Genomic DNA, 17,367 nt, shown 5'->3' on the forward strand with positions numbered 1-17,367 from the left:
TGTGTGTGTGAGAGCTTTTCTTTGACATCTGTTGGGAGAAATGACTGACTTAGAGTTTATGGGGGTTGCCTAATCACACATATGAAGTTTTGAAAAGATCTGACCTTTTTAACCCTTGGAAACAGCCACTATGACACCATTTAAAGCACTTCTGGTTGGCACAGGAAGCTATAAATAAACTCATATCCTGATTGGGGTATGCCTTTACATAATCCTGAGTTTTAAGTCTTTACGTTAAGAACTGAGTTATTGTGTTATTTCAGAAAATCATAGAAAATCACAGAAATGTCGCAGAGCTCCGCAGCACACTTTAAAAAGATTCGTATGAACACCCTGCAACTGGATCTGTAACCGTTGAAAAAAAAAAACGCCTATTTGTGACCATCACCAATTTGTCATTGTTCCGTTTCTCTTAAATGACGATAGATAAATGGCTGGTTCTTTTTTTATTGACACCGGAGGCTCCTTGGCTTTGACCTGAAGTGGAAAAATAATTTCTCTACTTCCATTTTAAGCCTTTAATCCCAGAAAAATGGCCATATGATTCCGTATGCCATCTGGTGGGAATGTCCGGGACGGCGGAAAAACGGTCCAAAACTTGTTTTTTTTTAAAAACGGAAACCGAACGTCCGACAAAGTTCATTCGATGACTTCCCGGTAGGTCCGGCCCTACCGCACGGCCCGACGCCGACCGCGAATTTTACAAACGATTTCGGACGTCTGGTAAGGGACCGTACATTTGCAATATGGACTTTCTCACTGATCATACACAAAATGCCGAAATGTTCCCTTAAGGTATGCTTCACTGTGCAGAGGAGGAGTCAGTGTGCTAAATTTAATGACTCACTGATTCTGAATAATAAAATAACCACCCCTGTAAAGTGTATCTTATTTCAACTAATATGTCTACCTCCCTCATGTTCTTTCAAGGTTGTTGACATAGTACTTTAGTGTGTGTTTATTTGTTTGTTTATCTAGCGGGGGCACTATGCATATTTATTAGATGATAGAAAACATTGCACTCCCCTGTGCCCAAGCAAAATGTATGTACTGTACAACTTCAGAAATTATTAGTAGCAGTAATTTTGAGATTACACTATGGATACTGTTTAGCATGTATATTTATAGGATGTTAACCTATAACTACCCACAAGGGGAGAAAAGAGTCTGTGATGACCCTTTTTGCTATTTATCATATTTTGGGAGTATAGAATATGAGCTAGATCTGTTTTGTTACACACTGTAAGATAGACACACTATTTCACAATTAACCAGCAATTCTGTCTCCTAAAGCATTATAAAACACCAATCCTGAACACTGTTGCCACTGTATTTTGTGTAGGTATTTAGTGCATTATCTCCAATAACTCTTGACCTAATTTTCTATGGCAGTATGGCAATTTCTGACATTTTGTCAATCATACCGAATTGTGCGTAGGGGCTGCTTGCATTTGTCACCTGTATATCTCATACAGTACATTGATTTTAATATGCATTGCTAGTGCATTCTCATCAATGAGGCCTACAGTTCACTTGCTCTGAGACCCTTGCATCTGCCAATGAGGAAGGAAGGCGGCCTGTTTGTCTGCATGTGTGTCTGGGGCTGTGCGGTCAGCAGTCTCTAAGCTCATTACAGTAATCAGGTTAAAGAGAGGGGTTCAGGGGAGCACTTGGCCTCAGGCATTCTTCCTGCAGCCTACAGTATGAGCTTGCCCCTGTGGTGAGGGGAGTTCCTATCCCAGACCCAGTGGAGAGCCTGTCCTACTACAGTATGGCCCTGTCCCACTCCTAATGATCAGCTCAAACAGCCTTGGTGCGTGCGGCATGCACACTGCTATTCAACAGCACCCATGCTGTCTTAATGACTTCCTTAATTGTAAGGCCCCTCGGAGTCAGACATTCCCACGCAAGTGTCGAAGGAACCTGCAAGTAAGCATTTCGTTGGACAGTTCATACCATGTGTATCCTTTACATATGGTTAATACAACTTGTAAGTGTTTGATTGTTTTCCAACAGTCCCCACACACAGTGGCTGAGTGAAGCATTTGGTAAATACCAAATATTATCCTCTGTAATTACATCCTCTTGCACAGATTAACCATTGATAATTTTAAAGCCAAGCTTTGAGCTTACGTAATGATGTTACCACTTGTGCTGTTGGGAAATGTTAATGTAATATGTGTAATTATGTTGTTTATATTGTTTTTGTAACAAGATATAAAGTAATTACATTTCCATTTTATGTTACCCTGTCATCCAAGAATGAAGATAAACCACAGACTGCTTTGATTGATCACTGGGTGTATGTTTTGAGACAATACATGCTAGTATTCCTGGTTCATGCATTAGCAATCTGGTTATGAGGATAATCTTTTAGTAGGCTACAGCAGCAGAATGTGCGCTACTGAGAATCCATGATTCAGCAGTATTATATTTTCAGTCGTGCATATTGCCTTCCTTTTTCTTACCGAGTCTTTGTTTCTTTCCAGCTGTAAAACCTGCTGAAATCCCTGGGCATTTTATGCTTCAGCAATAAGGTAAGCTTTGGTCTTTTCTCTCTATGATCAAGGGATAATAATAATTAAATGAGGTGGAAGTTTAAATGAAAAGCTCACAAAATAAGAAATAAAGTTACTCTTCTAGTCTCCAGTCACAATCTTTCACTTGAAATGTGTGTAGGCAGCGATTAGCAAGAGAAACTTCAATGACCATTGATTGCCTGTGAATGGTTAACTGCAGAGCAAAGGCCCAAGTGTTGTCAAAAAAGGTGATATTTTTTTCCCCTGTGTTGTGTATATATTTCTACACTATGACTTTGTTATAATACTGTGAAATTGTGAAAATGATGATAATGCCCTTTTAGTGTAAGAGCTGTTTGAAAAGATTGCCTGAAATTTCAGCAATTTTTGTATATTTTTGACCATTTTAATTGAAAACAATTATTTAATATTGAGATGTTGTAAAAAAACAGCTACATTGAACCTTTTTAATGGTTATTTCACTGCATGGAGCTGACAGAAGCCACCTGACCTGGGTATTCCACAAAATGTTGTTGCTATGGCAACCAACAGATGTGGAGCATGAAAAAGTGGCCTTAACTAAGTGTGGCAGGATCCTTCACATGCTCCAATCCCTAATCCTGTAGCTGCTCTTGTAGCTCCTCGGTAGGTCCGTCAGTCCAGCCACCAGCCCTGGCCTGCCCTGTCCTGGAGGGGCTCATTGTACCCTTCCCTATTACCCTATAGCACTGTCTGTAGGAAGGCTACAGACCCAAACACATCCCAGATGACCCTTCAGATATAAAGCATGTGTTGAACAATGAATGTGGGAGCCTAATTATGGTGGAGAGGGATGTGTTGAGCTGATCAGATGTTTGAGCTGGATTTCTGCTGGATGTTTTTAATCAGAAACAGGGCATGGCCTAAGGTCTGATTGTATGGTGTAAATGCAGTTCTTGGTGAAAAGTGCTTACAAGGGAGTTCTGATTTGATGCCTAGATGACTTTCAAAAATGTTTAATTGCAGTGCACAACCGTATCAATTCCTGTGAACGAGCTGTATGCTAAGGAGTAAACACAAACAAGTAGATTACCTTTCCTCTCTGCTACATTGTGGGGGCAGATGTTCCGAAGGGAGTTTTTCTGTTCTTTCCATAAAGTATGTTTGGATATGTGGCCAGTACAGGTCATGGGTGCTCTGGTTGGTGGGCTTGAATCAGAGGGAAAATGTGGATGTTGGCTGGGTAGTTAATGGTTCTCAGCTGTCAGCATGTGACACACCCAGACCCCATCTGAGACTAACCATAGAAAAGGGAGTTGAAATTGTATGGGTAAAATGCTTAATGATTGGGAGAAGGCTATGTTTCTTCCTCCTCCTTCTCTCACTTTCTGCCATATTGTGCTCTGGATGTTTTGATCGGACCAAGTGTGAAGTCGCTGATGAACGTGGTTTGTGCTAGTTTTCACTTAATAAGAAATGTAACAAAAAACAAATCCTTAATTTAAATAAATTAGAGTATTGGCATTTTATCCATTATTTTACCAGGTATATTGACTGAGAACACATTCTCATTTGCAGCAACAACCTGGGGAATAGTTACAGGGGAGAGGAGGGGGATGAATGAGCCGATTGTAAACTGGCGATTATTAGGTGACCATGATGGTATGATGGCCAGATTTGGAATTTAGCCAAGACACCAGGGTTAACACCCCTACTCTTGTGCCATGGGATCTTTAATGACCGCAGAGAGTCAGGACACCTGTTTAACGTCCCATCCGAAAGACAGCAGTGTCCCCAATCACTGCCCTGGGGCATTTGGATATTTTTTAGACCAGAGGAAAGAGTGCCTCCTACTGGCCCTCCAACACCACTTCCAGCAGCATCTGGTCTCCCATCCAGGGACTGAGGTGAGGGCCCTCGGAGTGTGGTGTCAGGAAAATAACCTCACTCTCAACGTCAACAAAACTAAGGAGATGATTGTGGACTTCAGGAAACAGCAGAGGGAACACCCCCCTATCCACATCGATGGAACAGTAGTGGAGAGGGTAGTAAGTTTTAAGTTCCTCGGCGTACACATCACAGACAAACTGAATTGGTCCACCCACACAGACAGCATCGTGAAGAAGGCGCAGCAGCGCCTCTTCAACCTCAGGAGAATGAAGAAATTCGGCTTGTCACCAAAAGCACTCACAAACTTCTACAGATGCACAATCGAGAGCATCCTGTCGGGCTGTATCACCGCCTGGTACGGCAACTGCTCCGCCCACAACCGTAAGGCTCTCCAGAGGGTAGTGAGGTCTGCACAACGCATCACCGGGGGCAAACTACCTGCCCTCCAGTACACTTACACCACCCGATGTCACAGGAAGGCCATAAAGATCATCAAGGACAACAACCACCCGAGCCACTGCCTGTTCACCCCGCTATCATCCAGAAGGCGAGGTCAGTACAGGTGCATCAAAGCTGGGACCCGAGAGACTGAAAAACAGCTTCTATCTCAAGGCCATCAGACTATTAAACAGCCACTACTAACATTGAGTGGCTGCTGCCAACACACTGACTCAAATCCAGCCACTTTAATAATGGGAATTGATGGGAAATGATGTAAAATATATCACTAGCCACTTTAAACAATGCTACCTAATATAATGTTTACATACCCTACATTATTCATCTCATATGTATATGTATATACTGTACTCTATATCATCTACTGCATCTTTATGTAATGCATGTATCACTAGCCACTTTAACTATGCCACTTTGTTTACATACTCATCTCATATGTATATACTGCACTCAATACCATCTACTGTATCTTGCCTATGCCGCTCTGTACCATCACTCATTCATATATCTTTATGTACATATTCTTTATCCCCTTACACTTGTGTCTATAAGGTAGTAGTTTTGGAATTGTTAGCTAGATTACTTGTTGGTTATTACTGCATTGTCGGAACTAGAAGCACAAGCATTTCGCTACACTCGCATTAACATCTGCTAACCATGTGTATGTGACAAATAACATTTTATTTTATTTGACCAGGACCAACCCTGCTTAGCTTCAGAAGCAAGCCAGCAGTGGTATGCAGGGTGGTATGCTGCTGGCTAAACTGAGCTGTCAGGGTAGGAATGGGAATACATGTATTTTGGTATTTGTATGTCTTCTCAGGGGATTGTATGGGAACATTGGAGGAAACAAAATCAGCCAAGTGTGTCTTTGCATAGCTCTCTTAAGAAATGGCTTCCAATTTGTCAGCAGGCCTCGAGCACACGGTACCTTTAGAATAACCTTCTGAAGTGGATAATATTTGTTGCAGGAGAAGCTGTTTGTTTACACCTTTTCCAGACAGTTTAAACATTAGATTCTCCTTGCTTTCAGAACGTGCTGCTGAGAGAAAAGCAAACCTGCTTGAAGTGGCACTGAGATGTAGTGTGTTTGGAATGTGCTCAGTGTTCATTAAACAATGGAGGAGAGGTGCTGTTAGTTTGCTTTGACCTTTTATTGTTCACTCTGGATGTTGACCAATCATTAATTATCTTGAAAGGGAACATGCAGTAAAACGCTGCCTTCCTAATTCAATGTGTGGAGGGGAGTTTTGCCTGAGTGCTTTAACTGCTGGCTTGTTTAGTCTTGTTTGGTTACCTTGCCTCCATGGCGTGTAGGAAAGTTTTACTTTTTTTTTCAGGCCGTGAGTCCTGTGAGAGGATAATTGGTCCACAGCAGTAATTGCCTATAGCCAGGGTTCTGGAACGATGTACAAGCAGTAGTAATGTGGTTTGATAAAAGGACAGGTCATACCAGCTGAACACCAAATGAGCAAGGCTCCTCTCAAAGCAGTGGTTGGTGCTTTTACCTTTTCACTTCAGTTTGTTTAAAGTACAGAAATAACAGGTCTCAGGTTTAAACAATGTAACAGTTTTATAATGCACTCCTACAGAGAGCACCCTCACTGATGCAGTTAAATTAAGATGACAGTTTTGCTGAGAGGTGTTGTAATTTTTCAGGCACACTCCATCAAAATGAATCAATCTCTTTTCCTGCCTCCGAGATGGCTGAGCTCTTAATACTATCTTTGTTTATAATCTGACATTTGAAAGCAGATTTTGTTTTAAATGTTAAGCACAGCAGGGAATGCTTTTACGAGGATGACCTTGCAGGGAGTGGCAGCTCTAAACCTGTAGTAACTGAAGTGGCCCAGCCTGCCCCTGCTGTCCAGCCTGAAATGTCCAGGAAAAGGTGGGAAATGCAGAGTCATGGCAACAGGGGCCAGAGTCAGTGATGTGGAAACAATGGGCCAACAACATAATCTCTCTCTGACCTTCTTCCATCAGAGAATAACAAGGTTGACTCAGTTCTGAAGTTTTTTATGATTAATAAAACATTCACATGGATGTTGTTCAAAATACGTTATGCATCCTTGATCTAAATACAATTAGTCAAAAACCTGCATGCAGATAAGGGAAAGGCTCATCCCCAACAGTAGTGTGATGGTGACATACACTACCTTTTCAAATGTTTGGGGTCACTTAGAAATGTCCTTGTTTTAAAAAGAAAAGCACATTTTTTGTCCATTAAAATAAAATAAAATTGATCAGAAATACAGTGTAGACATTGTTAATGTTGTAAATTACTATTGTCGCTGGAAACAGATGATTTTTAATGGAATATCTACGTAGGGGTCAAGAGGCCCATTATCAATGTGATGTTATTTTAATGGACAAAAAGGGTGCTTTCTTTAAAAAACAAGGACATTTCTAAGTTACCCCAAACTTTTGAACGATAGTGTATACTGAAAGAAAATATAAACGAAACATGCAATTTCAACGATTTTACTGAGTTATAGTTCATATAAGGAAATCAGGCAATTAAATTGAATTCATTAGGCCCTAATCCATGGATTTCACATGATTGGGCAGGGTCGCAGCCACTTGGGAGCCAGGCCCACCTTCTGGGGAGCCGGGCCCACCTACTGGAGAGCCAGGCCCAGCCAATCAGAATGAGTTTTTCCCCACAAAAGGGCTTTATTACAGACAGAAATACTCCTCAGTTTCATGAGTTGTTCAGATGGCTGGCCTCAGACGTTCCAGCAGGTGAAGAAGCCGGATGTCAACCTTTACCTGGCATGGTTACACGTGGTCTGCGGTTGTGAGGCTGGTTGGACATACTGCCAAATTCTCTAAAATGACGGAGGTGGCTTATGGTAGAGAAACTAATATTCAATTCTCTGGCAACAGCTCTGGTGGACATTCCTGGAGTCAGCATGCCAATTGCAACCTCAAAGCTTGAGTTACCTGTAGCATTGTGTTGTGACACAACTGTACATTTCAGAGTGGCCTTTTGTTACCAGCACAAGGTGCACCTGTGTAATGAGCATGTCAGCTTCTTGATATGCCACACCTGTCAGGTGGATGGATTATCTTGGCAAAGGAGAAATGCTCACTAACAGGTATTCAAACAAAATTGTGCACAAGAGAGAGGATGGCTGTGAGCTGGAGAGGAGAGGCTGGACCAGGGATTGCAGTTACCTGATTTACAGGACATGACACACTGGCCAGGATTTATGACCGGCAGGCAATGCTCTGAGCATGCTTCTAAATACTGATGCTCTGATGCTCCCAGTCTCTTGATCTGAAGGCAAGGGGATATCTCCAAGAGCAACACAGATTGACCTACTACAGTATGTGCTGTATTAATGATGATTCAATTTCAAATCAGAATTACCCATATGTTTAACGATGCACGACTAGTAATTCAATCACAAGAACCATTCATATTGTAGTTGTTGGTATATGATTCCCTAAGCTTTGTTCCTTGTAAGTCACTCTGTACAGTACCGTATGTGTTACTGTAGGTGTACCTAAGGGCAGGGGAAAGCTCTGCCAGGTACATTGTGTTTATATAGTGTCTGTGCTGGTTTTACCATGTGTGAGAGACAGGAAGAGGGAGTATCCCAACTGTCTGTTAGCCTATGGAAGCAGCAGCACACTGATTTTCATATGCCCATTTGAATCAGTGCAGAGAGGTAAAGCATGTTTGCTCTAGCGCTGTTCAGAGAGGGAGGTCGTAGATTCCGATGTTTGTTTCTGTAACCCCACCATAGCAGATCTCTCTCTCTGTCTCTCCTTAATTACTGTCACATTACATGATGCTCCTCTCTCCCGCTCTCCTCTCCCTCTGGTAATAGTGCATATTACTCCAATTACGACTTGATTCAAACTCTAGAGTTACTGTAGCACGCACCAGTCAGCTTCAGTGCAGGAGCAGAGAGAAGAGCAACATTATTGTCGTAATGGAGTCCTTTTTTGTTTTCGAGTAGATGGATAGCTGTTTTTGACCTTGATTCCATTTCATTTATCAGAATACTCTCATTTTTTCTAAGCTTTTTGTTTGGCCGATAAATAATAGGAAGGCTGTTTCCAAAGCCCTACAAGTACTCTATATGTGGTCTGATCCATCTTGGATGTGTTTCCATTAGCCGGATTTTGAAATATAAAAAATGTTACAAGCCGATAAATAAAATTGGCACAGACAAGCCTGGAGAAGAAGAAAAAATCTCATTTTGAAATAATGCTTGTTAGCCTATTAATTTATGGAAATACCAGCAGATGTAAATACATTTGACCGGTCATGCTTATCAGTCTAGGTTAATTTGCATAATTTATTGGAATACAATTGCTGTGTGTGGAAATTCACTGTCTTATTTATCACACGCGCACAGCATACAGATAGATAAAGAGCCTTTGAGTGGACAGTCTGACAGCTGCTGCTACTGTACAACATCTCAAACAGCATAGGCAATGGAAGGCAGGCTTCATCAGCGTGTCACACACGACTTTGCAGTAAGCTGGAGGCAGAATGCATTTTGAAAACATATATATACATAATTGTTGGACACCTGAAAATGTTAATACATGTTATGAGGTATGTCTTACCTTGCTTTAAAGTAGCCTAGACAAAAATCCAACCATTAGACCTCCCCTCTTTCTACAGTCGTGGCCAAAAGTTTTGTGAATGACTCAAATATACATACCTCTGAAATCCACCCTGACATGCTGTCAATTAACTTCTGGGCCACATCCTGACTGATGGCAGCCCATTCTTGCATAATCAATGCTTGGAGTTTGTCAGAATTTGTGGGTTTTTGTTTGTCCACCTGCCTGTTGACGATTGACCACAAATTCTCAATGGGATTAAGGTCTGGGGAGTTTTCTGGCCATGGACCCAAATATTGATGTTTAGTTCCCCAAGCCACTTAGTTATCACATTTGCCTTATGGCAAGGTGTGCCATCATGCTGGAAAAGGCACTGTTCATCACCAAACTGTTTCTGGATGGTTGGGAGAAGTTGCTCTCGGAGGATGTGTTGGTACCATTCTTTATTCATGGCTGTGTTCTTAGGCAAAGAAGCAACCTTGGCTGAGAAGCAACCCCACACATAAATGGTCTCAGGATGCTTTACTGTTGGCATGACACAGGACTGATGGTAGCGCTCACCTTGTCTTCTCCGGACAATTTTGTTTCCGGCCCCAAACAATCGGAAAGGGGATTCATCAGAGAATTACTTTACCCCAGTCCTCAGCAGTCCAATCCCTGTACCTTTTGCAGAATATCAGTCTGTCCCTGATGTTTTTCCTGGAGAGAAGTGGCTTCTTTGCTGCCCTTCTTCACACCAGGCCATCCTCCAAAAGTCTTCACCTCACTGTGCGTGTAGATGCACTCGCACCTGTCTGCTGCCATTCTTGAGCAAGCTTTGTACTGGTGGTGCCCCGATCCCGCAGCTGCACCAACTTTGGGAGACGGTCCTGGCGCTTGCTGGACTTTCTTGGATGCCCTGAAGCCTTCTTCACAACAATTTAACTTCTCTCCTTGAAGTTCTTGATGATCCGATAAAAGGTTGATTTATGTGCAATCTTACTGGCAGCAATATTCTTGCCTGTGAAGCCCTTTTTGTGCAAATCAATGATGACAGCACGTGTTTCCTTGGAGGTAACCATGGTTGACAGAGGAAGAACAATGATTCCAAGCACCACCCTTTTTATGAAGCTTCCAGTCTGTTTTTCGAACTCAAACAGCATGACAGAGTGATCTCCAGCCTTGTCCTCGTCAACACTCATACCTGTGTTAACGAGAGAATCACTGACATGTCAGCTAGTCTTTTTTTGGGAGGGCTGAAATGCAGTGGAAATGTTTTTTGGTATTCAGTTCATTTGCATGGCAAAGAGGGACTTTGCAATTAATTGCAATTCATCTGATCACTCTTCATAACATTCTGGAGTATATGCAAATTGCCATCATACAAACTGAGGCAGCAAATTAATATTTGTGTCATTCTCAAAACATTTGGCCATGACTGTACATTTCTAAACAACATTTTCATCTCTGTCACATGAAAACGCTCGCTTTTGACAATGTGTTTTCCTGCTAATTGCATTATGAACATTTGCACGCAGCACACTGCCTTGTGCGCAGTGCTGCACTTATAATGTGAAGAAATAATAGGTTATCAACATTTTAAGTTAAAGATTCTGTGACCTACCAAGGCCTACTGGTTTAATTAATTTAGGATCTGTTGTCCCACAACTGTCCCAGAGTCTGTTGGGAAAAGGATATTTCTTTCTCGACAAGCTGACCAATAGAATAGGTATACTTTTCTACTATGAGGATAGTAGATTGGCATAGGCTACTGATTTTGCTGTTCATTACAGTTGTTGGCTGAGCATAAGTAGCCTAAATGTGGGCATCGGAATTCGGCAAGTAGGACCACATCCTTGCATCCTGACTTGCATGTTCTGTTAAGATAAATCACATTTAGATTATGATAATTCATGTCATTCTGAGCAAGGTGGGTGGACGCCATAATCAGGTTATGCACCCAATGCGTATGGGTCCGGTAAATTTCTCAAATGTCCAGCGCCGCATTTTCCTAACTGAAACCCTGCAGCAAAGCTGGCTGACATCATCATGACAGTGGTCTTAGGATGGTGGGGGGGGGGGGGGATGATCTGTGTCAGTCCTACTGAACCACTAACCATGATTCATACAGCCAGCTGTCAGACACATATCCATCCACATCCCTTATCATCCGCCACACCAATGGTATTATTCACCTTTACCTGCGACCTATGTACTGTATACTGGTGTTTTCCGTGTGAGTGAGTATGATCTCATGGTGCATTGTTTGCGCTGAGATGAGACGAGAGAGCATGTCAGACGCAAGCTGATCTCATGTCTCCAACCATCCTCACTAGATCAGATCACAAACTTACAGTACACACTTACAGTTGAAGTCGGAAGTTTACGTACACCTTAGCCAAATACATTTCTACTCAGTTTTTCACAATTCCTGACATTTAATCATTGTAAAAAATCCCTGTCTTAAGTCAGTTAGGATCACCACCTTATTTTAAGAATGTGAAATGTCAGAATAATAGTAAAGTGATTTATTATAGCTTTTATTTATTTCATCACATTCCCAGTGGGTCAGAAGTTTACATACACTCCATTAGTATTTGATAGCGTTGCCTTTAAATAGTTTAACTTGGGTCAAATATTTTGGGTAGCGTTCCACAAGCTTCCCACAATAAGTTGGGTGAATTTTGGCCCATTCCTCCTGACAGAGCTGGTGTAACTGAGTCAGGTTTATAGGCCTCCTTGCTCACACACGCTTTTTCAGTTCTGGCCACACATTTTGTATAGGATTGAGGTCAGGGCTTTGTGATGGCCACTGCAATACCTTGACTTTGTTATTCTTGAGCTATTTTGCCACAACTTTGGAAGTATGCTTGGGGTCATTGTCTTTTTTGAAGACCCATTTGCGACCAAGCTTTAACTTCATGGCTGATGTCGCTTCAATATATCCACATCATTTTCCTACCTCATGACCTATTTTGTGAAGTGCACCAGTCCCTCCTGATGCTGCCACCCCTGTGCTTCACGGTTGGGATGGTGTTCTTCAGCTTGCAAGCATCCCTCTTTTTCTTCCAAACATAACGATGGTCATTATGGCAGTTCTATTTTTGTTTCATCAGACCAAAGCACATTTCTCCAAAAAGTACGATCTTTGCTTCATGGCTGAGCGGGCTTTCAGGTTATGTCGATATAGGACTCGTTTTACTGTGTATATAGATACTTTTGAACCTGTTTCCTCCAGCATCTTTTGTTCTGTGATCGATTTGCACTCTTCCCACCAATGTACGTTCATCTCTAGGAGACAGAACGCGTCTCCTTCCTGAGCTGTATGACGGCGACGTGGTCCCATGGTGTTTATACGTACATACTATTGTTTGTACAGATGAACGTGGTACCTTCAGGCATTTGGAAATTGCTCTCAAAGATGAACCAGATTGGGGAGGTCTAAAAAAAAAAAAAAATTACATTCTGAGGTCTTGGCTGATTTCTTTTGATTTTCCCATGATGTCAAGCAAAGAGGCACTGAGTTTGAAGGTAGGCCTTGAAATGCATCCACAGGTACACCTCCAATTTACTCAAATTATGTCATTTAGCCTATCAGAAGCTTCTAGATGTTTAATTAAAGGCACAGTCAACCTAGTGTATATAAACTTCTGACCCATTGGAATTGTGATACAGTGAAATAATCTGTCTGTAAACAGTTGTTTGAATAACTTTCTGTGTCATGCACAAAGTAGATGTCCTAACTGACTGGCCAAAACTGTAGTTTGTTCACAAGAAATTTGTGAAGTGGTTAAAAACTAGTTTTAATGACTCCAACCTAAGTGCATATAAACTTCCGGCTTCAACTGTATATAAGACCAACATCCTATGTACTGGATATTCAGCAGAGATTTACTAAAGATTCAAGATTATCAAGAAACGTTACTCATTGTTTTAGTACTCTAGTGCTGCATGCAGATAAGCCAGGTAAAGGCTTTGTCTTTCTCTACCCTCTTGACCAAAGGGACCACTCAGGCTTGAAGAGAGGAATCCAAACAGATCCTCCCACAATCTTGAAGAGTGGAGCCAGGGAATCAAGTCAGGATTTGGAGCCCGTGACGACCCTGGGTAGGAGTACAACCCAGTCAGTGACTGCAGCTATTGGGATGGAGTGCTGCTCTGCTCTCTTCTCTTATCCTCTAGTAGCTCATCCTGCCTTGGCCAAGTCACAAGCTGATTCTTCATGTCTTACAATGTATACTGTATCATCTGAGTGCCAGATCTATTCTCTCTAGGATTTTTTAGACATTACATAGTATATTATAAATCCCTTGAATGTTCTACAATTATTTCCACTAATAAGCTGTGCTCCTTTGAAAGTAGTGTAAGTGGAGCAAGTATCATTTTAGAACCACCAACATAATGATTGTAGAGGATTGACTCTGTTTTACTTACAAAATCCTCTGATACTGTGTGTTATGTTGGTTTAATCTAAGGATTTATCCTCAAGATTTAGGAATAAAGATTTTTGACCCGATTTGAGTATCAATGGAGGTTTTGTAGAGGTAAACCATCATATTAGCTCAACCAAATGGCTGAGTGGTTTCCACTTAAATGCTCAGGGAGACAGGGGTCTATTTATTGCATGTATCTCAGAGGATCCGTGTGAAGCATTGCTGGAGGACGTTCTACTTTGCTGGGTATTTTTAGCTAGAGTAAAAGGAGCTGCTCTCTCCCTCCCCACTGCGACGAGGGCAAGATTGACCATTTCTGTCAGCATCTGTACCTTCAAATGACAGAGGAAAGCCTATATACTCTCTGAGTCAGGGTCAGTGGAGACACAACAGACTGATCCTCGTTACTGTTGGAGACATATTTCCTGTATGCAGGGGTCAAATGGTGAATTTCCTGATGGTTTAATGTTGCTGGTTGCTGAACCGTTGGCCTTATTTATAGTACAGTGGGCCTCCACAACCAAAACCATATTTTATTCCATTTATGCTGTACTTTCAAAGCCGCTACTGATGACCTTACAAAATCCTTGTACTGAACTAGATTTTGTGCAATGCATTTTCTGTAGAGAAGGCCAAACATGGTTCATTGTTCATGGACAGAAGTCCAGTCTGAAGATATATTATTATTGGAAGAGTTTCAATTAGTTTCATCACAAAATTAGAGTGAAGGCCTCAGATTAATGGTTAATCATGGTGGTTGTATTTAGTTCAGCACACAAATAGGCCAAACTATGGCTAAGTGTTTTGAAAAAGGAAGTAGGTTAAACAAGGACATCTTGTCTTGATATGCAAAGACTATTAGGAAGGTATTGTGTTTGATTTTGCCATTGCCTTCTGTGTGCAATTGCTTGAGTCTCATGTGTAGCATGTTTGTATGAATATATAATAGTGAAACAGATAAGTGTGTGATTACAGTATGTTTACTACTACAGATTTGCTCTCCTATCCATCCTATTCATAAAAAAAGTATTTTTGGTTCCAAAACCATCTGTGGATGTGGATTCATCTGACAGAGTGAAGTAACTCCTGTCTCGTTTGATATTCAGAACCCAATGTAGTTAAAGGCCAAGTGCCATCAAAAACTAGATTTTTCAACACTGAGTTTGGATTAATACTGTGAGAATTACAATAATGCACTTTTAGTGTAAGAGCTATTTAAAAAGATTGCCTAAAATTTCAGCCTGTTTTGGTGAGATGGAGCTTTGGCCTGCCTAGTGATATCACCAGACGGTAAATTTGTTAATAGACCATTAGGAAAGAGAGTTAGTTCCAAACTTCTCTGCCAATAACATCTAGTTTTCAGTTTTCCCCTCCCCTCTCAGACCACTCCCAGACAGTCCTAACAAAATTGCACTTACAGTTGAAGTCGGAAGTTTACATACACTTTGGTTGGATTTATTAAAACTAATTTTTCAACCCCTTCACAAATTTCTTATTAACAAACTATAGTTTTGCCAAGTCGGATAGGACATCTACTAACCGATGTGCTAACATCTACTAAAAAGTCATTTTTACAACAATTGTTTACAGACATATTATTTCACTTTGCTGTATCACAATTCCAGTGGGTTTACAAACACTAACTTGACTGCATTTTAAACAGCTTGGAAAATTCCAGAAAATTATGTCTTGGCTTTAGAAGCGTCTGATAGGCTAATTGACACCATTTGAGTCAATTGGAGGTGTACCTGTGGAGGTATTTCAAGACCTACCTTCAAACTCAGTACCTCTTTGCTTGACATCATGGGAAAATCAAAAGAAATTAGCCAAGACAACAGAAAATAAATTGTGGATCACAAGTTTGGAAATTGCTCCCAAGGATGAACCAAATGCCTGAAGGTACCACGTTCATCTGTAAAAACAATAGTATGCAAGTATAAACACCATGGGACCACACAACCGTTATACCGTTCAGGAAGGAGACTCGTTCTGTCTCCTAGTGACGAATGTACTTTGGTGAGAAAAGTGCAAATAAATTCCAGAACATCATTAAAGGACCTCGTGAAGATGCTGGAGAATACAGGTACAAAAGTATCTATATCAACAGTAAAACGAGTCCTATATGGACATAACCTGAAAGGCCGCTCAGCGACGAAGAAGCCACTGCTCCTAAACCACCATAAAGCCAGACTACTGTTTGCAACTGCACATGGGGACAAAGATTGTACTTTTTGGAGAAATGTCCTCCGGTCTGATGAAACAAAAATAGAACTGTTATGTTTGGAGGAAAAGGGGGATGCTTGCAACCTGAAGAACACCATCCCAACCGTGAAGCACAGGGGTGGAAGCATCATGTTGTGGGGGTAATTTGCTGCAGGAAGGCCTATTTTGCACTTCACAAAATAGATGGCAACATGTGGTAGGAAAATTGTGTGGATGTGTTGAAGCAACATCTCAAGACATCAGTCAGGAAGTTAAAGCTTGGTTGCAGATGGGTCTTCCAAATGGACAATACTTGCATACTTCCAAAGTTGTGGCAAAATGGCTTAAGGACAACAAGGTCAAGGTATTGGAGTGGCCATCACAAAGCCCTGACCTCAATCCTATAGAAAATGTGTGGCCAGAACTGAAAAAGTGTGTGAGGGCAAGGAGGCCTTACAAACCTGACTCACTTACACCGGCTCTGTCAGGAGGAATTGGCCAAAATTCCATCAACTTATTGTGGGAAGCTTGTGGAAGGCTACCCAAAACATTTGACCCAAGTTAAACAATTTAAAGGCAACGCTACCAAATACAAATTGAGTGCATGTAAACCTCTGACCCACTGGGATTGTGATGAAAAAAATAAAAGATGAAATAAGTAATTCTCTCTACTACTATTCTGACATTTCACATTCTTAAAATAAAGTGGTGATCCTAATTGACCTAAGACAGGGCATTTTTACTATGACTAAATGTCAGGAATTGTGAAAAACTGATTTCAAATGTACAATCGTGGCCAAACGTTTTGAGAATGACGCAAATATTAATTTACACAAAGTTTGCTGCTTCAGTGTCTTTAGATATTTTTGTCAGGTGTTACTATGGAATACTGAAGTATAATTACAAGTATTTCATAAGTATCAAAGGCTTTTATTGACAATTACATGAAGTTGATGCAGAGTAAATATTTGCAGTGTTGTCCCTTCTTTTTGAAGACCTCTGAAATCCACCCTGGTATGCTGTCAATTAACTTCTGGGCCACATCCTGACTGATGGAAGCCCATTCTTGCATAATCAAAGCTTGGAGTTTGTCAGAATTTGTGGGTTTTTATTTGTCCACCCGCCTGTGGAGGATTGATCACAAGTTCTCAAAGGGATTAAGGTCTGGGGAGTTTCCTGCCCATGGACCCAAATATCGATGTTTTGTTCCCCGAGCCACTTAGTTATCACATTTGCCGTGTGGCAAGGTGCGCCATCATGCTGGAAAAGTAACTGTTCGTCACCAAACTGTTTCTGGATGGTTTGGAGAAGTTGCTCTC

General features: G+C 41.3%; 1 protein-coding gene across 1 annotated transcript in view; it reads left to right on the top strand.

Annotated features, from left to right (window-relative positions):
- tln2b (talin 2b) overlaps positions 1 to 17,367 on the top strand; it is a 144,930-nt gene that overhangs the window by 44,576 nt on the left and 82,987 nt on the right. Inside the window, exon 2 of the mRNA XM_036954991.2 lies at positions 2,490 to 2,537. The gene's annotated coding sequence lies outside the window, so the exon portion shown is untranslated. The remainder of the gene's footprint in view (positions 1 to 2,489; positions 2,538 to 17,367) is intronic.

Source organism: Oncorhynchus mykiss, chromosome 2 (assembly GCF_057628025.1).
Source record: "Oncorhynchus mykiss isolate SJ-2025 chromosome 2, ASM5762802v1, whole genome shotgun sequence".
Taxonomy (NCBI): Eukaryota; Metazoa; Chordata; class Actinopteri; order Salmoniformes; family Salmonidae; genus Oncorhynchus; species Oncorhynchus mykiss.